General features: G+C 42.9%; 1 protein-coding gene across 3 annotated transcripts in view; it reads left to right on the forward strand.

Annotated features, from left to right (window-relative positions):
- Positions 1-26,544, forward strand: part of Sgcd (sarcoglycan delta) — a 464,814-nt gene that overhangs the window by 199,294 nt on the left and 238,976 nt on the right. For all 3 annotated transcript variants that reach the window (XM_048334294.1, XM_048334295.1, XM_048334296.1), the window contains one exon: positions 2,010-2,169. The gene's annotated coding sequence lies outside the window, so the exon portion shown is untranslated. The remainder of the gene's footprint in view (positions 1-2,009; positions 2,170-26,544) is intronic.

The raw sequence follows: 26,544 nt of genomic DNA on the forward strand, positions 1-26,544 counted from the left end.
ATGGCAAGTTGATGTACTCCATAAACATTCACTGAGGAGATGTATTTCTGACCTTATCTTTGTTTGGTTTTGTTTGTTTTGCCAGTCCTGGGGCTTGAACTCAGGGCCTGAGCACTGTCCCTGGCTTTTTTTTGCTCAAGGCTAGCACTCTGCCACTTGAGCCACAGTGCCCCTTCTGGCTTTTTCTATATATGTGGTGCTGAGGAATCGAACCCGGGGCTTCATGCATATGAGACGAGCACTTTACCACTAGGCCATATTCCCAGCCCCTCTGACCTTATCTTTGAATGACTTAGAATGAATGTATTATGAGTAATTTTTTTCTGAAGTACCTTAACTATTTTTTTTCAGACATCAACCCATTGAAAAGTGGGTGACATATTGTTGCTACCCCAAACACAGACAGTTTCTTACCATCAGTTATAAAGAGGAAACAAAGATACTTTGGGGATAGATTGGAGACTTGAATTCCCCAAGCAGTCAGCACAATTTCTTTAATAACCCCATATATCATTGTGCTGAATCGCACCATTGTTTGCCTTCCAAAGTTGTGTCTCTTGGCTGTGGGATGCAGGAATAATTGTAGACCATGGCATGATGATTATCAGCTTGCTGTAAAACTAGATCTCAGATCAAACCCCACAAATTGCTGGGTAGCCACAAAAGAACATGAAATGGGCCAGAAAAGTTGACTGTTTCATGCTATACAGTTCAGCCCTCCGCCCCTAGTGTAGGGGGGCAGTCAAGGTGACTGCGTCCATCTTGAATGTGGAGATGGCCCAGAGAAAGCTGCTCAGTTAAACCAAAGGCCACTGAAGCAATCGCCTTTGATAGAAGAGGGAAAAGCTTCAGGCTCTGATGGGAATGAGATGGAGGTAATTGAGATCAGGAAATGTCATGCAGCATGCAAGAAGCCGACAACAGTGAAAAACTGAAAAATCTTTAGGCCAAAGAACATTGAGAGCTTGTATTGTGCACCATGCTGAAGGGTTTAGGATCATCCTATTTTATTTCATAAATATTCTAAAGGGAGAATCCTTTTCAGGAAAAAAAATATGTCTTAGAAAAAAAAAGCCTGAATATCTTGATCAAGAGTTTCACATTGGTGGAATTAAAATATGAATATGATGATTATAGCCAAGTCTAGGGGTTTTTTTTTCATGTGAAACTGTATTTCCTAATGAATCTTTGACTATAGAGAATAAAGGAGTCTTTTCATTAAAACAGGAAATTTACCAGGTCTTTTTTTTTATATTTTAGGATTGAAAAATTCCTTCCCTGTTCTCCTATGGGGATTGAACTCAGGGCCTTGGCACCCGGTGTTCACTATAGAGTCATGGGGTTGAGTGTGGTGTCATTGACACGTCTGTTGGAATTCTCACTAGGGTTGGGGGTGGACTTTTAGCCTCTGCAGATCTATGTAGGCCTGGACATGGAGCCATGAGGATGCGCATTGCCATGTTTTGGAACTTGAAGTGGCCCCTGATCAGAACATACAAGAGGAGACTCAGAACTGGATCCTGAGCGGCCCTTACGTTGGAAAATAGAAGTCAGGAAAGATGCGACGCCGGTAGCTCTGATGGAGTAGCTAGTGGTAACAGACCAGGCTCATGTCTCACAAGGCAAAAGAGAGAAATCCTTCAAGATGGAGGAACTCACGGCCCCCTCGTCTGCTCTCTCTTAGAAGCACCATTAAGCACAGTGTCTGTATTTATGAAAGCCCCGTCTCCTCTATAGATGGAAATCTACCCCCAACAAATGCATTCTTAGAGTAAAATCCCTTTTGTTTCCTGACCCTCATGCTTCCTGTGAGTTAAATGACAAATTGGTCTAGTGGCATCCTAAGAAATCCTACTCGCTATATGCTTTTTAAAATGTCATCTGTCAGTTCGTTCAAGACTGAGTCTATACTAGCATTGTCAATTTTATTTCTGATTTACCATCATCCTATCTTGGTTTTTTTTTAATGTCTATTTCCTTTCTCCTTTGATTTTTTTTTTTTTTTATAGATTTGGGTGAAACCTGATCCTTAGGGACCTGAGTAAATCTGTCCTGGAACTTGTGTGGAGATTAAGGGCCCTGTCCTGTTGGTGGTGGCTGGGCAGATGAATTCAGCCCCGATGTTGCCCTAAAGTTGCTCCAAAATTCAAGAAGACTAAGACTGCAAAGGTATGGACCAGTGACTTTAACCTCTTAATTTTTAAAGACAAATGTGCTACCCTGTACATGTACAACAAATCGTCTGTTCAGTCTTCAGTCTCCCACCTTGACCTCTTCTTCTTTTGTTCCTTCCTCCCTTCAAGGGAAGATCTTTTCTTTTTCTATCAACTGGTAGGATGCAGTACTCTCTCAGTACGGGCACAATGGAGGACACGGGACGAACATTGCACTTGACCTAGCAAGGAAAAGTCAGTGGAGCCCAGGAACGAAGAGCACACGTCCAATCTGCCAGGAAGGAAAAGATAGTATAGGGGAGATGCTTATGCAATAAGAGACGTACAGTAAGGAGACAAGGAAGCAGGTGCCACGTACTGCTTATTCCTATTTTCTGTGTGCATGGGAAATTCTTGGTAGGGCTTCGTAAAGATCTTTCTGTAGGTCTTTGGAGGGAGCCATCTTTGTGGGATTTTGTTTTTGTTGTTGCGTATTTATATCCTGTCTGGGTCCGATTCTCAGTTCAGATCAGGAGAGCTGAACATTTGTTCTTATGATGATAAACTTCATAGTAATGGCAATTACATAGGGCTCAAATACATACACATATATACGAACATTTCTTATAGATACGTGTGTATATGCATATATATATCTTGTCAGATGGTGTCTCATATGTGTCTTTTTGTTTGTGTACAGATTCATGTATGTGTATTGAAGGGTGTGTCAGGGATAAAAAAGCTGGAGGGAGGGAGAAAAATGCTCAGTATTACCATTTATGCGGTGTTGGCTGCAAATTAGACATTGTTCTTATAATATCTGATTAAAAAAAAACAGGTCTATCACATGTACAGCTTATAACAGCCATGTGGCATAGGAAACCAGAAAAGAGACGCGTGAACGGTTTCCTGGTCTGTGTAATGAGGAAGGGAAGAGGCAGGGTTCCCTCCCAGACTCTTTAGCATTGAAGTCTCTGTGCTCATCGGTGTACGACTGTCCTAGTCGGAGCCTATTTGCTGCTAGTTCCAGGCACTAGGGAAAAGCCATTTCACATCTGAGGCCCACGAAAAATTGCCCTCTATACATAACTCACTTCAACAAAGAAAGGATGAATCGAGGTCTGGTGGTGACTGTAATTCCAGTCCTCAGGGATAGGTGGATTTGAGACCAGCCAGGGTGACATAGCCAGATTAACCTTGGCTACCCAGTAACAAAATGAACCAAAATAAGTCAAAACACAAAATGAAAGGAAAAGAGGGACTGAGGGGGAGAAGAAAGGAAAGAGAAAGAAAAAAGGAGGGAGGGAAGGAAGAAGGCAGGGAGGGAGGGAAGGAAGGAAGGAAGGAAGGAAGGAAGGAAGGAAGGAAGGAAGGACTGATTAGGAGCAAGCTCTGTGTACCCTAAAGGCCTATTAGAGATGGGAGAACTGCACAGGCCCCGTGTTGAGTTGGCCCCGTTGCGATCGGAGGCCTCCCATAGGTGGTGGACTTGTGCAAGGTGGAGGTGTAGAGCTGGTAAAGATGACAGTGCTGGCAGCCGCAGGCCCGCTGTGGATTTCCCTTTCTGAATTTCTCATTGCTGGACTAAGTGTAGTGCTTTCAGCGGATCCTTAAGGAACCCCCGCTTTGAGGAGGAGACACGTCTGCCCTTCCCCATCACGTTCCACATCAGATGGAGAAATGAACGAGGTCTGACGTTCCTTGCGCTCATAGTAGCTCCAGATGCTGAGGTGAGAGTTCGGGGACCCATGGAGGAAGGTCACTTCGAAGGGATGCTCCTCGTCTTTCGTTCAGGAGAATTTTGTTTCGTAAATGATTTTATGAAAAGGCAATGCATTATTGTCTAGCAGGTATCCAAAGGGTGTCTGTAAAATGGTTTATGTATAACCACTCATGAGGAATTCCTTTTCTATTAATGTGAGAAATCACATTAGGCCAAACAGATCATTCAGAGATCAGAAAAGAACCATACCTACAGACAGTGTACCTTCTTTGAGTCCTCGCCATGGTATAAACATTCTACATAATAGATGTGTGGTTTTGATGCCGTTTTCTCCACCCATATATCCTTGATCTGTTTGGAAATGAAAGCTACAGAGCTTGTTCTGAAAACCTAGAAGAAGCTTAGGAGTTTGGGACTCTGATGACTAGTGTCTTCCCTTTGCCAGGTTGATCTTTAATTCAGAATATCTGAGCTCCTGGAAGTTTATTTATCTAGAAGCCAGCTCTAAATTCCACCCAGTTTTATAAAACTTGGCTGCAGAAAGGTTGGTGGTTTAGATGCAGAGTAACTGGTAAGAGGAAAGTTAAGCCATCTCTGATTGTTGGTCAAGGATGCTAAAGAACAATGTCTGGAGGCTTTGGAGTGTGTGTATGTAAGTGTGTGTACGTATATGTGCGTCCTCTCTCAGGAAGTAAAGCTCTGCTTCTGGGAAGAAAGGAGGCCATGTTAGTCCCATGCATCGAACCCACTGCTCCCTGACTCCTCTGGGTCACTGAGCAGTCTTCAGGAGCCTTTCCAAGTGAAGGCAGGTAGTATAAATTAATGGCTGTGGCCTGGACTTTAGAAAAGGCAGTTCCACGTTCTAATGAAGCTTCCACGTGAACGTTGGAGAAGCAGTTTAAGTCATCGGAGTCAGGGCTGTGTGAAGTGTGGTCCATAAACCAGGAGCATCGTTATGCTCTGAGCTTGGAAGGCATGCAGATTCCCAGGCCCCGGCCCAGACTGACTAGCTCAGAACTCCTTAGAAGGAGAACCGGTGACATGTTTTTTTCAAATAAACCCTCCATGGAGCTTGTATGCTTTGCTTTGCTTAAATCTGAAAAGCAGTGTTTAACCTATTCCCGTTCTCTGAAAAATAAGGGAGCAGATAACAATCTCATGCTTGAAAACTAGGAAGCTATAATAATATCAGTGATCAGTTTGGGTGTGTTTGTAAATATGGATATGAATACCTCCACCTATACATTCGCATTACGTCCAAATGGAAAAGAAAAACAAATTTAAAAGCCATAATGATGGCCTCTGTCCTTGGTATGCACTTGTCCAAAGTGAATTCATGACAGACAAACATATTTGCATTTTATTCCATGTAAATTACACCTTGATTGAAAGATGCATTACCCACTCTTTTTTAGAAACTCCCTTTCATTGAGAAACACTTTGTCCCGAGAGTGTTAACCTCTGAAGCTATCCTCTGGGGCTAGGCCGCGTCATTCCGAATTTACAGATGTGGAAGCCGGTCCCAAGACAAGTAAATGTAGCATTCCCCCCGAACTGTGCTGCTCACCCGACCCGGGCTCAAGGGGCGGTGCTCCCGCTCCAGATCTGACTTTGCCATTGTGCGACTGGGGTGATGGCTACCATCATCCCAACCAAGGTCAGGTGGGAACCGCTCTCTGGAAGAAGCTTCCAGAAGGCTCCTTAGAGCATGTGCCATTCAACAGGAGGATTATGTGCTTTACTCCTGGCCAAGCTACTTTGCGCAGATAAAAGCCGATGGTGAGTTATTGCCTCTGCCGGCAAGGATCGTTGCTTGCGAGAGCTCTGTCCATGCCGGTGTTCTGGAAGGTGCTTCTGGACCGTGAAGCCCCCCCCCCCCCCGCCCCGCCCAGGAAGACACAGGGCTGGCACAGATGATCTAACACCTAACACCTGTGCTCCTCCCCCTTCCTAGGATTCCCTCCCCCCCCCCCAATTTGACCGATGTCATATAAGGTTCTGCAGGTGGACTTGGGCATCTGTCTTTCTTTCAGTGGTGCTTTTCTGGTTTTTGGAGTTGTTTTTTTTTTTAAGTGTAGGTTTCCAGAGTGTAATTTTTAAAAAGCCAGAACATTGCAAACGTGTGTGAGCTCACAAGGCACTCTATTGACAAATTAATTAGTCTATTCCCAACCTGCTACAAAAGGAGAAAACCTCTACGTGCCGCTCAGAAATGGTAGCAAAGGGAAATTAAAAGCTGCCTTGGGAGATAGTTTTTGGTATTGTTGCTAACAATTGTGTTCAAGGGTGGGGAAGGGAATGACTCATAATAACCCGCCAGATGTTTGTGTGTGTGTGTGTGTGTGTGTGTGTGTGTGTGTGTTGTATGTGTATTTCTCACCATAGAGAAAGTGTCTAATGTTGCTTTGAGATATGTCTATATCTATACATATACAGATATAATATTTATCTTAGAGTCCACATCATTTGTGCACTGTCTTGTTTGCTTTGAGTTTAGAAATGATGACTTTTTAAATATATTTTTTTGTGTGTGCCTCACAGCAAGGCAGAACTGTGCCGGACTTATCAAATCTTGTGACGGCCTTTCTCTTATGTTTTTCTTCAACCCTCGCTGCATTTCCCTTGAAATTCATTGTGCATTGAAATTTCATCTCAGCTAATAAATAGCGTACTGTCAAGCATGAGAAAATCCTCAGTACGGACCCATGCTTTCTCCTGAAAAGAAAATAGTCCTGAGGACCACTTCCCTCGGCTGGTGATCTCTCTGTCTTTACTTGATCTGTGGCTCACGCTGCTTCCCTTGCAAGTGAGGAGCTGGGCCGAGGTTTCATTTGATGTCTAGATAACGGTCCACCCGTGCCTTCTGCCTTCCGTTTCCTCACATGTGAAATGGGAGCTTGCTTGGGTCAGATGGGGCTGAGAACTCGGTAAGCTTTACAGTTTTCTATTTCCATTGGGTTAATCACGAAAGGGAATGTGCGCTCAGTGTCTGGGACAATTACCTACGCAGGACAAGCATGGCAAGCCAAGTTCAGAGAGAGCGAGCTAAGGATACGCTATGGGAAGTCTCTGCTCAGGGCTTCTGTGCCTTGGGAAAGCTTTCACGTGCCTTACTCAAAATCTAGGGTTATTTTCCCATCCATATCACCTTAGAGCTGCTCATCCCATCTTTATCATCCCTGTGCCTTCAGTAATGGCCCCGATGAAATGCTTCTTATTCCATCATTGAAGAAACTATGGAAAGATGGGGGTGGGGGCAATGGTAGCTTTCTTAAAGCCCCCTGGTGGGGTACAAGGGTCTCTGTTCTGATGGTTGAGTTGGACCCTTGAAACACTCCTCGTTTCCAGGCACCAGTGGCTCACGCCTGTCATGCTAGCTGCTCAGGAGGCTGAGATCTGAGGATCAGGGTTCAAAGCCATCTTGGGCAGAAAAGTCCCCATGAGATTCTTATCTCCAGTTAGCTACTCAAAAAAGCCAGAAGTGGCTCTGAAGCTCAGGTGGTAGATTGAGCGCAAAGAGGCTCAGGGATACTGCCCAGGCCCTGAGTTCAAGCCCCAGGATTGGGGGGTGGGACACTCCTAAGGGGACCCATGTGTGTTCTTCCAGCCTCTGACTGTGATAGCAACTTTTGTTTTTCTTATTTTTACTTTTATTTTTTGTTTGCTTCAGATTCAAACAGCTACCATTTTAAGACACTCTTTTTTTTTTGACAGTTGCTGGAGAAAAGATTTGTGGTTTTCCCCTTGAGCATTATGTTTTGCAGTCTGTTTGTTTACTTGGGCTGGATTTTACCCAAGGCCTTTGAAACTTAACAAAGTCTGTGGTGGCTACATTCGGAATCTTGTACAGATTTAGGTCTTGTTTGCCCTGCTGCAAGTCCCATTGTCTCATCTCTCATCCTCTCTCTCTCTCTCTCTCTCTCTCAGACCCTTCCATCCCTCTTTCCCTTCCTCCCTCCCTCCCTTCCTCCCTTCCTTCCTTCCTTCCTTCCTTCCTTCCTTCCTTCCTTCCTTCCTTCCTTCCTTCCTTCCTTCCTTCCTCTCTCTCCTTCCCCCTGTCTACTCTTTCTCTCTCTTCTTTTCCTCCCTCCCTCCCCTCATCGCTTCCCTTCTCCCCTCCCATCCCCTCCCTTCCTCTCCCACCCCCCCCTCCTCTCATCTGGCCATTTAAATTTCCATCTATAATGGTAAATATGCTGTTTTCGCAATCGAGGGACCGTTGCTTGAAATCTGTACCCTGCAAATCCACACACTGCCCCTCATCTCACCAAGATTTACCCTTTCACGAGCCTGCTTACATCAGGGGGGCGTAGTTACTTATAGACCAGGGACCAAGAGTGGCCCTCCCCCGGGGTGTGGCCAGTGGCCTTCCTCTTTGATGGAGAGCTCAGCTATAGGAAGCACAGGGAGGGGTGAGGCAGGGAGGGAGGGGATCCCACAGCCAGCGACATCAGCCGGGTCACCTTGAGGCTGCAGTGCCCTCAGCTCCAGGGTTTGTCTTTTTGTGTCATCTCTTCTTCCTTCTCCTCCGGGTTCCCCGTGGCTCCACCATCTTATCTACAGTGACATCCCGTTCTCCAGAAATGCCTCATCTTTTCCTGTTTCCACTCCCCTGCACCTGCTGGGCCGTGGGTCTGCACTCCCTTCCCCAGCAGCAGAGGTAACACCTCATCCTCAAAGATCCAGTTCGCTGGGACCCCCAAAGTCACTTTATCCTGTCAAACTCCAACTGGCATTTCAACTCTTACTATTATTATGAAGGGAAGCCATTATGACAGTGTGATAACTCAGCCTCTTCGCAATGGAACACTCTCTCCAGAGAAAAGATTCTTGTTTTGATGACTGTATCTTCCAATACATGACTGTGCCTGGAATATAATGGGCAGATATTGGACGGGTGGGTAAATAGATTCAGAATGGATTTAGTCTTCAACTAGGTCATTGTCTTCTTGCTATTTCTTATTCACTTTTATGTTTGTTTCTCAAATTTGGGCTCTTTCTGGTTTGTCTTTGCTTGTTGTGGGTTTTGAATCATTTGAATATATTTTAATGATCTCCTATTCATGTTGTCCTCCTCACAAAATACCCACTCTTACTTCCTTGTCATTGTACTCTTCCACCTTTATTGATGCCTTCTCTCTCTCTCTCTCACACACACACACACGTACACACACGTACACACACGTACACGTGCTACCAGCCTCCTGTCCAGTGATCTTTCATATATAATTAATCAGTATTCTTCCCATACCTCATTTTCATTCGTTGACACTACCATGGGAGTAAAATCTATTCGCCATTTCCACACTGGAAGATTTCCAAGGCTTTCAGCTACCTTCTGTGAGGTCAGGCTGGAATTCCTTCTCTAACACATGCGTCCAGGCACCCTGCCTTCCTATGTCCAAGGTGTGAACTCATGGCTTGAGAGACTGAGTCTCACAGCAGAATCTCAAGAAAGTTTTAACAAGCTCTCACACTTTGTCTCCTAGCCTTTAGGAACCAAGAACCATGTCTACGATATTATACTACAGAGGTAAAATCTCCAGAACTGTTTCTGTTACTTTGACTTTCTTTTTTATAAATCAATGTGAATGTCCCTGTTTTCTGGTTTTATTATGCTTATTCCTTATGAGACCATTGTCCAAATATTTTACATTCCTGAAGGCTGGGTTTGTTGGCCTAGATCTCCTGATTGTGGTTTCTGACAGGTGTTTGTCTTATCTACAAATAACATTCTGATGTCATTATTGTTGGTTTGACCAAGAATATAATAAAATCTGATGAAAAATTGATTCAGAATCATAATAGAGCTGATAAAAGCTCTCTTTCCCCAGAAACAGAAATATGGTCCATTTATCTAGGCATCATTTTTTTTTTTCCACCACATTGCTTCCTATCAGTTTGTATAATGAAAGCATGGATTTTCTTCCCAGAAAAAAAGATGTGTACATATAAATACCGGCAGTCTATGTACAATTTCAGAATGCATTTGGATCCCTAGTAAGTTCATGCCTGGACTGAAGGTTAGAATCCCATTGGGTAGTAAAATGCTGGGTATTTTGATCCTCAGATTAAAATCACTGTTGCTCTAACTTCATTCTCCCTGAGATAATATACATACATAAAGATGGTTCTGGATGAGCAAACCTGTGACCTGCGGGAGAGATGATAACATCGTAAACACAGGGAGCCATCCCAAATGATCTTGCCCATACATAGTTAATGATGCTCTCCGTGCATTGGTATGTGAGGTTTTACTTGGGGCTCTATGACTGGAATCAAGCGTGTGCATGCATTTTCTCTATACTTCATCATGAAGGCCAGAAGGCCAAAAAAGAATGGAAAGGGTACCAGGAACCAAGGGTAGACGTGCTCTTAATATATCTTTGGAACATTAATTGAAGAAATATAAATCCTTTGATATATAAAATGTATCTCAGTAAGGAAAAACAGCGAAAGCCACTCCCTTAGGGTCTTCCCCCCCCCCCCCGCCCACCTCTGAAATGTGGGACAACAACGAAGTATAGACAGGAGGGAAGAAAAGAGCAGAAAGATGAACTCCATGTCCTTGGCATGGGTTATAAACGATTATTCAGCGTCTTCTCCCATGTACTCGTTAACATGGCTGATAACAGCACTTAATCTTCAGGGAAAACCGGAAAGGTTCTTCTCCCAAGACATTGAAGGGATTTCCCAAGTAGGAAGTTAAAGCTATTCGGTGGGATGAATGTCCAACCATACTCTTCTCCTTTCATCCTTTAAGGCATGCCGAGCCTGCGGTTAGTTCATGTCTGTCTGTTCTTGAATGCCCTGTCAGTAGTCCAGTCTCCCCACACCTACGGGAAGCCCCAGCCAGGCAGCCGCCATCGTGGGTGGTGGGACTTAGTGAGGAAAAAAAAACACCCGCATAAAAAGATGACTTAGTTCTTTTCACTTCACCCAATTTCTGGTGGGCATGGTCACGCGTGCCTGTAATCCCAGCTACTGGTGGGAAAGAGCCTGGATTGAAACTCCAGGCCAAAGCAAAACCTAACGCAACTCCGCAGTTAAGAGCTCGACTTGTACCGGCTGGTGCATGGTTCCCAGGATCCTGCCGGGGAGGAAAAGCCTTGCACCGGCTGCTGCGCATGGGCGGTGGCGGTTCACGGCCCCGATTTCTGCGAAAGACCCGCCCACTGTCAGACCTCAGAGCTCAGCACATTGACTTGACTGGCTCTGGGGTACTGTTTGCAGTTGGGAGGTGCATTTTCACCAACAACCAGGGCAGGGAGTCAGCAGATGACGATGTTAACACAACTGACACCACACAGGGCTGACCAAGAGATTCTTCACATCTTAACGCACAGGTAGGAATTTAAAAAAAAAAATGGTTATTGAATTTTTCCTTTTTTTTTATATGGCTTGGTCAAAACCACGTGTAATGACTTACAAGAACATTTTTAATGTCTTCAATGTCTTTAAAGAAATGTATGGGCTTTTTTTCTGATGGTTCCTTACAGCTTGGCTTGATGTATACCAGTTGCGCGCTAACCATTGTGAAAACTGACTCCTCTGTTTTAAAATGAGAAAGGAAACGGCCATCAAACTTTAGGAGAAAGCCAGTCGCATGCCAGGGGAACGCATGAGGCTGGTGCTTTGAATGGGATCATGGCTACCCAGCTCCCTTGTTGAAATGCTCATTGGAATTTGGTGCATGTGATTGGCACACGTACGGAACGGCCCTGCCACTCTCATGCCGAGGGCGGGGGTTAGCATTTGCTCCTGCTCACAGGCCAGAGGACCTGCCCATCAGTAGCTCCTGTCCCCCCCCATACCTTTGCAAGCAGAGAGAAGACCCCTTGCCGAATGTCCAATCCTCTGGCACTTTGACCTTGGATTGTTCATTGCACAGAACTGTTAGAAATGAGAGCCAGCCTATGGTATTAAAACAGCACGACAAAGGCAGTGATCATGATAGACACTTCACCATTGCAGAATCACTGTGTGAGGAGCCAACTCCGTCCTTGACGACAGAAAAATCAATCCAGCCATTAAAAAAAAAAAAAATGAGACCAGAAAAGTACAACACGGAGCAGAGGATCAGAAAACTTTTGTGTATTTAAATATTATTTCTTTAATGGAAGGATGGAGTTAACAATGACTTTCCCTAAGACCCAGGAAAGAGACAATATTTATCCAGTAACAATAACAAGAGGCCCATCCTTGTGGCAGATCGAGATATCAGCCCTCCTCCTCATTGTAAAGGTCTCTCGGCAGAGCAGATACATTTCAAGAGGAAGAAGACTTCAGAGACATTTTTAAAAATATTATTTGTGCTGAGCAGAGACAATAGATTGAATTTGTACATCAAGTCAAATCAAGTGGGAGGTAAGGAGACGTATTACAAGGAGAGATGCATTTCAATTCAGTTCTCAAAATTCTAAGAAAGAAAACCTTAACAGCTCTGTGAAGGGGAGAAAATACCTCAGACACAATCTTCTAACTGCTATCAGATCTTTTTTTTCTTCACAGCAACATTGGAGAAGGGTAGTGAAGCAGATTGTTGTATTTTCTGACGAAAACCAATTTGGAGCCTGACAGTTTTTAAGCCGAACTCATAAGTGAAGAGAAAGTCAAGATGTTTGAAAGCATTTAGAGATCTAGGTCTCTCAGACATACTTTCTGAAAGTATTCCTGCCAGTGAAGAATGTAAATTCAACCAAGAATTCCTAACGGTAGCAAGAAAGGATAAAAGTGATGAAACCATTTCCAAAATATGTAAGATTACCATTGTGTAGTAGGTGCAGAAAGTTATCTGGTCCAAATTATAGAGTCCGAAACCTCCAAGAATGACACGTTCAAGGAAAATTGCCAAAGATTACTATCTGTATAGACTTTGGGCAGTGAACCAAGTAATGTAGTGAAAAAATATACCTGTGTATCTTTTCTGAAAAAGAAAAAAAAAAAAGGACACCGAATTGGAAACGCGTGCCGTGAGCAGCACATTTCTATGAGAAAGTCATGGACGGAATCAAAAGCACCACAAGATGTGCCAGGATTCTGAGCAGAAAAGATGCTCTAAAAAAAAAATACACTTGACTTTTTTTTTTTTTCCAAATGGTTACGACCTTGTATCAAAGATAAATAAGTGGCATCTTACTATACTGACTGGCTTTCCAGCAAACAACTTATATAGTCATAATAAACTGCTTTTTGCCGTTAGGACCGACCTATAAAGCAAACACACCGACAAGCAAACCAGACGTTATGCAGGCTGGCAATGAAACAGAGGCCTTGCTTGGCAGAGGACTGGGGGCGGGGGGTGGGGGAAGTGGTGGGGGGGGGTGGGGGTGGCTGAGGGAAAACAGTCCTGAAGGAAAGGCAGAGGCAAGAATATCTCCAACAAAATGGGAGCGAGGCCCCTTTCCCCCCTTTGAGGTTAATGAAGCGAGACGAAGATTGGAGATGCATTTCTAAAACTTCAAACTGTAACCACTGAAGAATAAAAGAAAGTTGGTCGCGGGAGATGTATTATGCAAGTATACCGAATCTCTCTATGGCACCGAAGGAGGTGGTGCATAATATTGCAGAAAGGCAAACGATGAGAGTTGCAAAAGCCAAAAAAAAAAAAAAAAGAGTTAATGACTTCACTTTTAGAAAGTTAAATATGAATCCAATGAAATATGCTTGATTCTGGAAACCCAGGTGGAGAAGTAACCTGTTATGTTTAATATGTTTCGGGTTTTGTTTTTTTTTTCATATCCATGTGTTCTTTATAGGGAGAAATATGTAAAAGAGGGAAGATAGTCTTATATTTTATAATAGATTCCTACTCCTTCTTCAAACTTCATTTTGTGACTGAGCACTGGTAGCAGACTCGTGCATGTGATCTTAATTACTCAGAGGGCTACATCTGAGGGTCTTGGTTCAAAGCCAGCTCAGGTAGACAAATCCTAACCCACAAACAGCCGGCACTAGGGGCGTAACTCAAGTGGTGGAACTCCAGCCTTGTGTGAAAAAGCCAAACGAGGGCCCCACTACTGGCCCAAACCAAAACAAAAAGAATTAACTCTGTGATAGTATAATTTTCAGAAAGTCAAGACGTGACTCTCACTATAATCAGCATATGTCAAAGATTTTATGCCACTCATGAATGAGAATCGTGGTTATAGCGTGTGGAAGAATGTTTGCTTATACTCTACCCCAAAATGTATTTTTGAAATAAATTTGGAGACAACAGGAGTTAGTTCTATGGAGCAACAGAATGCTAACTTTGGAGTTACTGCTTCAATGGATTAAAAATTTTGAGGTTAATGATTCTCCAATGAACTTGAATGAACTAGTAAACAGCAGGGTCAAACACTGAGCTCTCCCTTTAGATTTCAATTATCCATGCCAGAATTTACTGAATGATGTTCCAAAGCAAGCATTTCCAGGATGCCTTTAATCTCCTGGTTGAGGGACCTGTCAAGTTCCTGTTTTCCTGCTCCTGGGAGGTCCTTTATCACAATTTCAAACTTGTTCATTGCTCTTTGCTTCATTCACTTCTCATCAAAAAAAAAAAAAAAAAAAAGCAAGCTTCTCTGTGCCCAGGAACCTATGGAGAAAATTTCCCAAGATGTTAATTGAGAGTTAACTTTCAAATGTTACTGATGCCTTTATAATGCAGAGACAGATTAGTGATGAGGATGCAGGAGGAGAAAAGACCAGGAAATGAACAGCTGGAAGGAAAAACAAATCTTCAAAATCTTGTTGACATGGCCATTCGCAAGTTGTCCAATAAGTAGCTGGGGGAAACTTCCCTGTGGTCTTTAAGGAAACTGTGTGCAGCTGTTTAGGGAACGAATTCACATAGAGGAACTTCAAGGTAAGTGACTCACTACAAGCTTGTCATCCTAGCTACTCGGGAGCTTGAGATCTGAGGATTATGGTTCAAAGCCAGCCCAGGCAGGAAAGCCCTGGAGACTCATAATCTCCAATGAACCACTAGAAAACCAGAAGTGGTGCTGTGGCTCAAAGTGGTAGAGCCCTAGCCTTGAGTGAAAGAACTCAGGGACAGTGCCCAGGCCTTGAGTTCAAACCCTATGACTGAAAAGACGTGGGGGGGAAGGGTAGTGTTTTGGGGGAGAAAGCACCCTCCTGCTAATTTCATACTTGGGGCTAGAAAAAATTAGGATATGGGGCCGCTTGTAATTTCTTTTTTCTTTTTCTTTTTGGCCAGTCCTGGGCCTTGGACTCAGAGTCTGAGCACTGTCCCTGGCTTCTTCCCGCTCAAGGCTAGCACTCTGCCACTTGAGCCACAGCGCCACTTCTGGCCATTTTCTGTATATGTGGTACTGGGGAATCGAACCCAGGGCCTCATGTATACGAGGCAAGCACTCTTGCCACTAGGCCATATCCCCAGCCCCACACTTGTGATTTCTTGACGTCCCTAAATCATAAGCTTTTGTTTTATACTTCTAGAAAGTCCTCTACTTCCACAGACCCACAAAAACATACTGCTTGAAAATTGGATTGGTTTTTGGTTGATCTGGCTCTGAACAACGCTGAGGTTATGTGCCTTCCCTCGTGAGTCTGAAACTTTTGGCATCCATATATTTTTGGTGATGTGTTTGAGACAGGGTTCCCTACTCTGTAGCCCAGATTAGCCTGGAACTTGCTATGCAGCTCAGGCTGGCTTCAAACTCACATTCTTCTTGCGTTTACCTCTCAAACTGCGTGCCTCTATTTGATGCTTGCCCGGGCTTAGCACACATCTATATTTTTTTTACCCAAGGCCATTATTTGTAGCTACTTGAAATGAAATCCCGTCGATGTCATGCATTCAGGATCTTTCAGTACTGTGCTCTCATAAGTGGACTGACTCACATTTTGGTTTATCACCAGTGTTTCACATCCATAGTGTATAGCTTGATAAATATGCATTGCCTTGACATTGCATTAACATTTCCTGTGGTCAGGAAATGGAAATTCTCTAACGACCTAGGATTCATGAGGGTTTTGCTGTGGCTTTTCTGTGGGGCCGCTTAGATTGGAATTTTCTCTAAGACATAGAATGCAGAGAAAGGAGTTCGCTCCAGTGAATTTTGCTTTTTCTTGTAATGAACTTCTTTTGCTTCTTGAAGGAGAGGTAGTTGGTGGTTCATCTAGTTTTCCTGAAAAGACTCGCCTTGGTCTTTCTGTTTCTTGGGTGATATAATGGAGAACTGGAAAGACTCTAAGAAAGTCAGACATGAAGTCCAATCCCATATAGCCTAGAGGGTAGAAACGTCTGTACTTCCAGAGTTCTTAAGAGACCTAGAAAAGAAAAACACAAGCCTTGGTGCACACATTGCACTGCAGGGAAACCAGTAGAGCAGGCAGTCTTAATTCTTTTGCAAGATGGAGTGTCTAGTCCCTCTGAAGTTACAAAGATTTTCTTCAGCTGCAGCAAGTACAGATCATGCCTGCTTGTTTATAACTTTACCTATTTTTTTGGTTTTGGTTTTGTCTCATTCCATTTGCTGGCATTCTTCTACCTTTCGACTGTCTTGCCAAATGGGTTCTGTTTTCGAGGCTGTGATTCGTAAAAGGAAGGGCGCTGAAAGGGAAAGACTGGCCCCAGATCCACGAGCTGAGGCCAGAGCTGTTTCTACTGAAGATATTGGCTTATATTGAAATATTGATTTACAAATGGCAAACGCATGGGGAAGACATTTTTTAATGTTAGTAAAAATGGAATTGGGGGTCATTAATATATCCCTTTTTGAGTGTTGAACAATTGTGAATTAAGAACCAAGTTCCTCTTACTACTTTTGGGTGTTAATCTGTTTCTGTGAGTGGACTTGGTTCTGATGCTGACCTTATTAGACTTGGATCTTTATGAGTAAAAGATGGAGAAAAGAGCTAAGGTCATGATCCTTTCATTTTTTTTTTTTCCTCCTGAGTATGTTGTATGTGGTACAAAAAGTGAGCTAAAAAGAAGTAGAGGTGAAGTAGAGAAGTAGAGGAGCTAGGTGCTGGCGGCTCACACCTGTAACCTTAGCTACTGAAGAGACCGAAATCTTGCAGGATCAAGGTTCAAAGCCAGTCTGGGCAGAAAAGTCCTCGAAACTCCCCATCTTCAATTAACTGGCAAATATCATGCTGGAGGTGTGGCTCAAGTAGGAGAGCACCGGCCTAGCACACGAGCTGAATGAGCATGAGGTCCTGAGTTCAAAACCTGCACTGTTACAAAACAAAACAAACCACATGCGCGTGCGCGCGCGCACACACACACACACACACAAAGAGGAAGTGGACAAAATGCATATGGCAGTTTCTTCGCCTCAATCATAGTCGTGTTAGCGCATGGTCCACGGAACTCACATACCCCGAACAGGAGGTGATTGTCACGTGCTGGACATTGAACACTTGGAAGGCATGCAGTGAGTTCAACATGAGCTATTCTGTCAGGCTACAGTGCACTGGAGATTTTTCAAGGCTTGGCATTAAAAAAATAACATAAAACACCCCTAATAATCCCAGCAGCTTTATTGAGATATAATTCACAGACTGTACAATTTACCAATGCCTAATACATTTTAAATTCATCACAATGTTGAAACGATCATAGTTTTTTTAATATAATGGCTTAAGATCTGTTGAAAGTTCATCTTTTAATTTTACACTGCATGTAAGGGATGAAATACTGAAAGTATGAGTCTCACATGACATTCTTACTGGATATTCTTGGTTTATGTTGGATGATGATAAGACTTGTTTGAAAAACGGCATCAAAATACCCTTTGGCCAGTATACGTGTATGTGTATACCTGCGCGCGCGCGCGTGCACACACACACACACACACACGCACACACTTTTCAAAGTTAGAAAGCCAGCAAATCTGCATCTCTTCTCTTACTGTTACTAAAAATAATTCAAGATCTAACCCCTTTCTGATTTAGTTACAAAGTGATCTTAGTGGATTTTGATTAGAATAACTGAGATCAAGAAAGGAATAACCTGTTTTTCAATGACATTTAATTTTATTTGACATAAAACCCGGTCATTTTTTTTCCCCCAGAGCTGAGGACCAAATTCAGGGCCTTGTGCTTGCCAGGCAGATGCTCTTCCACTGAGCTCAATCGCCAGCCCTCTTTTTTTCCCTTTCTGTCAGTCATGGGGCTTGAACTCAGGACCTGGGCTCTGTCCCTGAGCTCTTGTGCTGAAGGCTAGCACTCCACGACTTTGAGCCACGGAGCTACTTCCTCCAGTAGTTACTTATTTCAGTTAAAAGCCTGGATGGTCACAGAGCTTGTTGAAATATTTCAAACCACAGTCTTAGGGGCTTTCCTTGAGAAAATGTTTTCATTCTCTTTATGAACTAGGATGATTAAGACAAAAATAACCTCTTAAGGACTAATTTCAAAGTTATTTTTTCTCTCCCCCACCCCTCCCCTCTGGTGAAGCAGGACTGCCGTCCCCTAGTCTGTGTGGTTTGAGAATCCAGGCTGTGATGGGAAGTTTTGTCCTTTTTTTAAATTTTTTTTAATGTGGACCTTGATTTTATATAACTCTCTAAAGACTGCATTTACATTTTCTTTTACTATCTCCATGGAGGAAAGTAATTAGAAATCAAGTCTTCAAGAAAATAAGTAAACATCACTGGCAGTCCTTAACGATCAGAGCGCCCCTGAAGTTCTGTTCCTTGAGGGATTGAATTCTTTATTTCCTTATGCTTCAAGATCAGCTCTGCCCTGAATAGACTGGAGGGCAGACTCCTGGGTGACCTTGGCCTTGTCTTGGCTTGTATTCTCATTTAAAAATATACCAGAGGGTAGAGAGCATTTAATTATCCTTCCATTAAGATCCTTTCCTTGGGCCATTTGATAGCTATTTATTTAGGAACCGTGGCTGTTGGAGATGGTCACTCCAGGGCACTGGGCCTCTGTCCCAGATGCGCACGCAGCGAAACCAACAGAAAGATCTGTGGTAGCTGGGCATTGGAGACACACCCCCAAACCATGAAATCTCTATCTTGGCTAAGTTCTATATTGTCCTTCAGTGCGATGTCCGAGTACAGCCAAAGGTGAGAGCCACTGCTTTACAGATCATCCAGCCCATCTGCCCTGAACACCCGGGAAGGCAGCCGGGCACTCATGGAGTACTAGGATGAACCCCCCCCCCCAGCATCCGTCCTGCTCTCTGTGCCACGCTGCGTCTGCCTCCTGCCCCATCTTGGTGAGCCTCTTGGTTCCTGATCCTCAGAGGATTTCTGTTGAATCACAGGTGTGTGACTTCATTTTGTGTGGCTGCTATACACATCTTGATGGATTTATCTTGGCTCCGGATGTCAGAGGCGCCTGTCCGTTAGAGCAGCGAGGGTGTGGCAGGCGGAGCAGCCTGGCATTGAGGTGGTGGACAAGCCGAACAATGCAGGGAGGGGCGAGGGGAGAAGGCAGGTGGTGAGACTGGATGGCGGCGTGGTCCTGCTCCTTCGTCGCGGAGTGGCCCGTGTTCTCGTGACAGTGACCTGGGGACTTGAGGTTGACAGTTGGCTTCCTGACCACGTTCAGTCGCTCGAGAACCTGAGCTTGATGCCCAGGACAGAGGAGACTGAGGCTGCGCACCTCTGAGATGGAGAGAGGAAAGGAGGCCAGGCTGCCCCGCCCCAGTCCTTCCTGATTGGAGAAAGGAGCCAGGGCTTTCTCCTGTCTGTCTGACATCACCTCCTCATCTCTCTCACGTTTTCCACCGACCCTTTGTGATTCACTTTCACTAACCACAAATCACAAGTGGCTCATTGGCAGAGGACAAAAGAGAGAAAATCCTGTGAGCACTTCATGACTCAAATCTGCGCGACAAAGCCAAGAGAGGAGAAAGAAGTTGCCGAGAAAGAAAGCCAGGAATTAGAGGTTTTCGTAATGATTTGAGCTATAGTTTTGTTTCTGTGGTACAATAGAAACCAAAAAAAAAAACTTGGTTTCTCAATGATGTTATTGAAATGAATTTAGGTTTTAAAGAAAGAAGTTACGCTGGGCGCTGGTGGCTCATGCCTGTAATCCTGGCTAGTCAGTACACTACCATCTGAGGATCATGGTTCGAAGCCAGCTCAGGCAGGAAAGTCCTTGAGATGCTCATGTCAAATAAACTGCTCAGAAAATGCCAGAAGTGGCACTGTGGCTCTAGTGGTAGAGTGCTAGCCTTGAGCAAAACAAGCTCAGGGACAGTGCCCAGGCCATAAGTTCAAGACCCAGAATTGACACACACACACACACACACACACACACACACACACATAGAGAGACACAAACACACACACAAGTTGCAGAAAGCATTGTGTAAAGTGAATCAGACTAGAGCTGAGACATCCAAACTTCAAACCTAAGGGTCTATTCACACCGCAGTGAGATTTTATGCTGTCCCAAAAAACATTATAACATAGCTATCGCAACATTCTAGATCCATAGAGCTGAAAACCAGGAAAGGAGTTTTTTCCTCAGATCTCCGAGTTCTTCTAAGATCTTTTCATGGGTTCCTTTGTAGGATCTGCTGATTGCTCCTTTGGACTCTACCCCTACATGAGTCACAATTGAATTCTTGGGGAAGCAACTCTTACAACTCTTCAGTCCCATTTATTTTCAGAGCAGAATGGATTTACTTTTGCCTATGGAGGCAAATCCAGCAATGCAGAGAATGTGGCACGCTGCTTCTAAATGGTTATTGCCATGGATTCTAGATGCTTGACAAGTTTTACGTAAAACGGAGCTTGAAGATTTGTTGTGCACACGAGGTCCTAAATGCTGGTGTGAATACACATTTCAGGATTCCCCTGGAAGACAAGGAGAATAAGATCTAGCAACGTGGGTTTGAAAGCTATGTTTTTCTAAGACGCGTAAGTCTCGCCATGTCTTTGGCATTTATGAAGGAGCAGCCATGGTCATTACTATTATTATAGTAATTAAAAGAATGAATACAAGTTGCTGAGCCTTGGTCTGTGTGTGTGAACTGAACTAATTATGGTTCTATATTGTCTCATTTCATCTTTGTAACGGCTACAAGGAATATTATTTGATCATTTGCCACAGGAGATGGGCCTCCGATGATAAAATTTGCCCACAGGAAATGTAGCTGGAAATAAATCTCTGAAGCTACCCACCCCAGCCTTTGCTTCAATCTGATAGGTGACTCCACTGGGCACCTTTAGCAACTCCATTGGTCCTCCTGCCCAGCGTTCACACGGACTCTGCAAAGACAGTAACAGACTCTAGAGTCATGGGGAAAAATGGTTCTCTTCAGTAGAGGATCCCAAACGCAAACTGTTTTCTATAGGAGATAACCAGGATGCTTCCTTTGTTCCGCCTATTTTCGTTGTTCACGAAAGTCACTGATTTATAACTTTGATAGCTTATGTTCCAACATAATTGATTTTGAAAATGGAAATGTCTCATTCCTTAATGAGATCTATTAAAGGCAACTATAATTAGTACGCTTATTAAAGGCCTTTAAAGGCACTCTTTGGCTGTTTAACTTGTCATTGTTTGATCGGAAGTACAGGTTCATCATAATTTTTTTTTTAGTATTTGAATTTTGTTGCTTTGAATGTGACAACACAATATTAAGTTCATGATTTACCCAAGTTTTGAAATCCTGTGATATCAAAATATTAGCTGCTGATTTTTATGCTTCGACGTTAAAATAATGTGAGCCACCCACATTAATATTCTTCAGCAGGTACTTGATGTCAGTGGAGATAATGAAAAGGGACTGGCATTTTTTTATTTTTGTGCCATAGTCCCTGTTTAGCCAGTAACTTTCCAATAGTATGCCTCTACCTAACCGGACTATTCTAACTGGAATATTCTTCCCCCCACCTCCTCCCCTCCTCCTCCCGCTCCTCTTCTGCTCTTCCCTTTCTTGAGGAAATGTTCTCATATTTATTATTCTATGTTCAATTAACACAACAGTGTGTTTCATTATGACATTTGCATATGTGTAGAGAAGATTCTTTGTGTTCATCCTCTTACTACTCACTCTTATTCCCACTCCCTTCCTACTGTCTAATCGTCCTTCTACTTCATGAGAGAACTCACGTGATACCTATTTTCTTCAGACTGGCTTATTTCACCTAACATAACAGTCTCCAGTTCCACCCATTTTTCTGCCAATGATGTGATTTCATTCTTCTTCATGGTTGAATAAAATCTCCATGGAGTATAGATACTACATTTTCTTCAATTCGTTGATGGCTACTTAGCCTGACTAGAGGATTTGATTATCGTGAAGCGTGCTGCTTGTGAGCTTTGGTGTACGTGCAGGTTAGTTCTCCTGTGCATTGACTTTGAATCCTTTGGATGTGTGCCCGGGAGTGTTATAGCAGGGGCAAGATTATATGTCAGTTCTATGATTGAGTTTTTGAGTCACTTTCGTCCTGGTTTCTTTAGCTACTGGTCTAATTTGCATTCCAATCAACAGTATATGAGAGTTCCTTTCTCCCCTGTGTCCTTGTCAACATTTGTTAGTGTTTGCTTCCTTGCCGATAACCATTCAGATTCAGATGGCATGGAATTTCAATATCATTTGATTTACCTTTCCCAGATAACTAAAGAAGTTGAACATTTACTTCATGTATTTGGGGGGAGGGCCCTTTGTAGGTATCTCCTTGAGCGGTGCTTGATGGTCTACACAAAGTTGCAGACACCTCAGATTTTACCTCTAGGTCCCCACGAAGGAACAGACCTGTCTATGTCTTGGATATCAAGGTTTACATGCCAAACGAGTGGAAATGACGGATACCTATTGCGGGCTACCATTTCCCCGTGGGTAGACGAGACTATTGAATTTCACGCAATAACTTTTGCAAGTCTTTTTTGTGTGGGGTCGGGGTGGGCGGCCAATCATGGAGCTTGAACTCAGGGCCTAGGCGCGGTGCCTGAGCTCATTTGTTCAAGGCTAGCACTCTGCCATTTTGAGCCACAGCTCCCCTTCCAGGTTTTCTGGTGGTTCGTTGGAGATAAGAGTCTCATGGATTTTCCTGCCTGGGCTGGCTTTGAACTGCCATCCTCAGATCTCAGCCTCCTGAGCAGCTAGGCGACATGATCGACCAGGGCCCGGCTCCTCCTTTATTTAAACTCCTATGAGTCCCACCGGTCACAGATATCCTTTTCACCAGCGGTGAATTGTAACTACTTCTGGTTTGTGTGTGCCTCTGCGTGTGCGTGCACGTGCGCGTGCATGTGTGCCAGTACTGGACCTTGAACTCAAAGCCCTGGCACTTTAACTTAGCTTGTGCATTCAAGGCTGGTGCTCTATCAGTGGAGCCCCCACTCCACTTCCAGATTCCTGCTGATTAATTGGAGGCCAGAGTCTCCTAGACTTTCCTGCCTGGGCTGGCTTTGAACCAGCCGTCCGATCTCAACCTCCTAAGTACCTAGGATGCCAGGTGTAAGCCCCCTGCACTGGGCTGCTTCTACTCTTGAAGGGGCAAGGGAAAGGAAGCAAAATTAACAATGTCCTGTCCCCCTCTCTCCAATTTCTTGATGCATTTAACACATTGAGCAAACCCAGCCAGAAAGACAGAGGACTAGTCTGCCCATAGATACAGCCGGTGTCGGTAGCCTGCTGTCACCACGGAGAATGACAGGAGCAAATGAAGGAAGTGGGTTCTCTTGTCTGTCTGACAGGTACTGATGCATTTGTTGAGCAATCATGTATAAAACATGTTCACAATCTTAGACTTGGGCCATTCTAGAAACCTCACGGTGCGCCATTGTGTTGAACAGAAAGAACTCAGCTGAGCCCTTCTGGCGCAGACTGCGCAATTCAGTCCGTAGCCACCGTTGAACTTCGCATGGTCATACATAGATATGAGTCCCACTCTCTTCTGCTGTCGTCAGTTTTCAAGGCAGAGCAGCTCTGATCGTGGAATGGGGGAAGCAGCCTACTATGCTTTTGAGAAAGGATAGGTCTTGGATTTCTATTCTCACGGCTCCATTTATATTAGCTTTTGTGACCAGGGCTTGGCCCTCCATTCTACCAGTGCCAGATGGTGAGATTTGCCTTTCCTGTTTCGTGGCATTCTTGTCAAGATGAAATACAGTCATCAAAGAGCCTCATGAAATGTCAAGTTTTATCTATATAAAAATTTATGGTTGTTATTCATCAGAATAGAGTCATCGGAAAGAGCTATGAATCTCCTTTAAAGAACAAAAGTATGGGGTTTTACTGCCTTTATAAATGTTCTCAATATCTACTGAGCAATTGGAATAATTTAAACTTTAGAGAGATGATGATTAATTTGTAATTATCAATTCTTTAAGATTATACCCACACAAATGGAAAAAAGCTATCCACCAAAAAAAAAATCATAATTCCAACTACCATATAAATGACATTCTCTTTTTCTTACCTTTTTTTTTTAAATACTGCTGCCACTTGCTTGACTTAGGAATGATTTTAGCCATCCCCACGGTACTAATCAATATTTTGGATACTTAAACATCAGTTTTTAGAAACTATAGAATAAAATGTATTATGTCTGTTGGCTATGGATAGAATAAATGTTGAATATAGAAAGTTCATAAACGCTAGATAAATAAGTTGGAGAAAACAAGTCACTCATAATCTCACAACTCCGAAAGAAATTACTTTGCCTTTTAAAAATAAGCATTAAATCAGTTTTTTCCTCGTAACGTTAGAACCAGTTGTTGTAACATTGTCATTTAATGTTGTAAACATGATTCATGTCATTAATTATTCTGCCACCATCTTAATAGGTACATGCGAATGCCTTCATTTCTTTAATAGTTCTTGTATTACTAAATATGTGGCCCCTTCAAACGTTTTCAATGATCAAGGAAATACAACATTTCCTTTAACTCTCCAAAGAAGGCCGGAGTTTGAGAGACAATATGAAATTTAATTGTGTTTCTTTTTTTTATTGAAGAAACTAGTTCTTTGGCAAATTAGTTCTAGTAAATATTGAAGTCAGTATGATTCACTGACTCCAATACACTTAAATCTAACTAGACTTATTTTTATATCTTTAACTGAGATTTTCTTACACAGATACTTCATAAATAAGAAACAATAATTGCATAATAAATAAAATTATCAGGCAAGGAATGCATCATCAACTAAAGTTACAATTTAGAAAGATTACAATTTGCAACTGGGAGGAAGTGAAACATATTTTAATGGGTCTGTACCAGGGCCCCAATTAAAAGGTCTTTACTCACATCAGTCTTGTATATACTAATTTGAAATTCTTAAATAATTGATCTTACTTGTTTTTCTATCAAGTGAGGTTCTATTTCTTGCATTTCATCCCTTCAGTTCATTCATTAAAGCAATAAAGTGAAAATGCCACAGAATCACATTTATATGAAATTAGTCTTTACAATTTCCAAGTTGTATCTGCAATAATCATGTAAATCAGAAGCCATAGCAAATTAAATCCAATTATTGTGTTTAGTGCATATCATACTCCCTTAACTATATGGGCTATCTTTAGCTACATATCCTAAGATGAACCATTTCTGAGGGGATTACTGGGGTTTGAATGCAGCATTTTGTACTTGTTTACCTTAAAGCCCTGCTTTTGGCTGGCTCTTTTGTTGGCTTATTTCTGCCTGGGCTGTCTTTGAACTGATATCCTCTAGATTTCAATCTCTGGAGTAGCTAGAACTACAGGTATGAGCCACCGGCACCTGGCTGAATGATTTTTATTTTAAATTCTTGCAAGGGAAACTGCACGTAGCATCTTGGTTTTTACATTTATCCTTAAGTAGCATTTATGCCTGGAGTTCCCGGAGCTAGCATTCTGGTTGATTTAAATTTATTGTTGGCTGTCTGTGTGCTGTTCTTAGCCTACACTGGCTTCTCATTTGAATTTACCTCATCTGACACTGCCTCTAAGTCCTTCCAGCCAGCCTCTCTGCTGTTTTCACTTCTTCCTTCCATTTCTTCTTTTAGATCAAAGATAACGTTTTTCTCTCTTTTTTTAAAAAAAAGCTACAGAGTAAACATTTTAGCCTTTGCATACCACAAAGTCTCTTGTCACTCCCCAACTTTTTTGTACATGAAAAGCACCAATAGACTGTGTGGAATTCAGTGGTCTTGGCCGTGTTCCAATAAAACTTTACTCGCAAAAACAAATAGCAGATGGAATTGCCCTGAAACTCCGTCTGAGGTGTTGGTATAATATATTTCCTTACCATATGCCCTTGTATTTATAAAGCATCTGTATATGTTTCTATACTGTCTATTGTGATTTTGTTTGAAATTGTGAGAATCCATTTATGAATATATGAAAGATACATACTTCCTATTTTTTTCCCTAAAGACACTTGATTGTCTATTTTACCAGAAGGAGGACAGTGGACAATTGGAGCTTTATATCTGTTTCTGGTTCTATAGTGAATATTCAGATAGATAGATAGATAGATAGATTTTTAAAACAAGGGAAATTCTCTGTTAATTGATAAACTCAAATTCGATTCTACTATACAACTTTGGTAGTCAAAATCATACATACATTTGTTTCCTGCTTGCTGTTCTTGCGGGCACAGTACTAAGAACTCCATGTTTATATTCACAGCCAGTCTCAGACAGGAGTCTCCGAGCCTGGGTAACCGGCGTCAGTATGCATCAGGTGCTCAGCAGAAATCGATATGCTTGGCTCCCAACCTGATGCTGTAACCTTCACTGTAAACTCCCTGTCCCCTGCA

The sequence above is a fragment of the Perognathus longimembris genome, chromosome 25 (genome assembly GCF_023159225.1).
Source record: "Perognathus longimembris pacificus isolate PPM17 chromosome 25, ASM2315922v1, whole genome shotgun sequence".
Classification (NCBI taxonomy): Eukaryota; Metazoa; Chordata; class Mammalia; order Rodentia; family Heteromyidae; genus Perognathus; species Perognathus longimembris.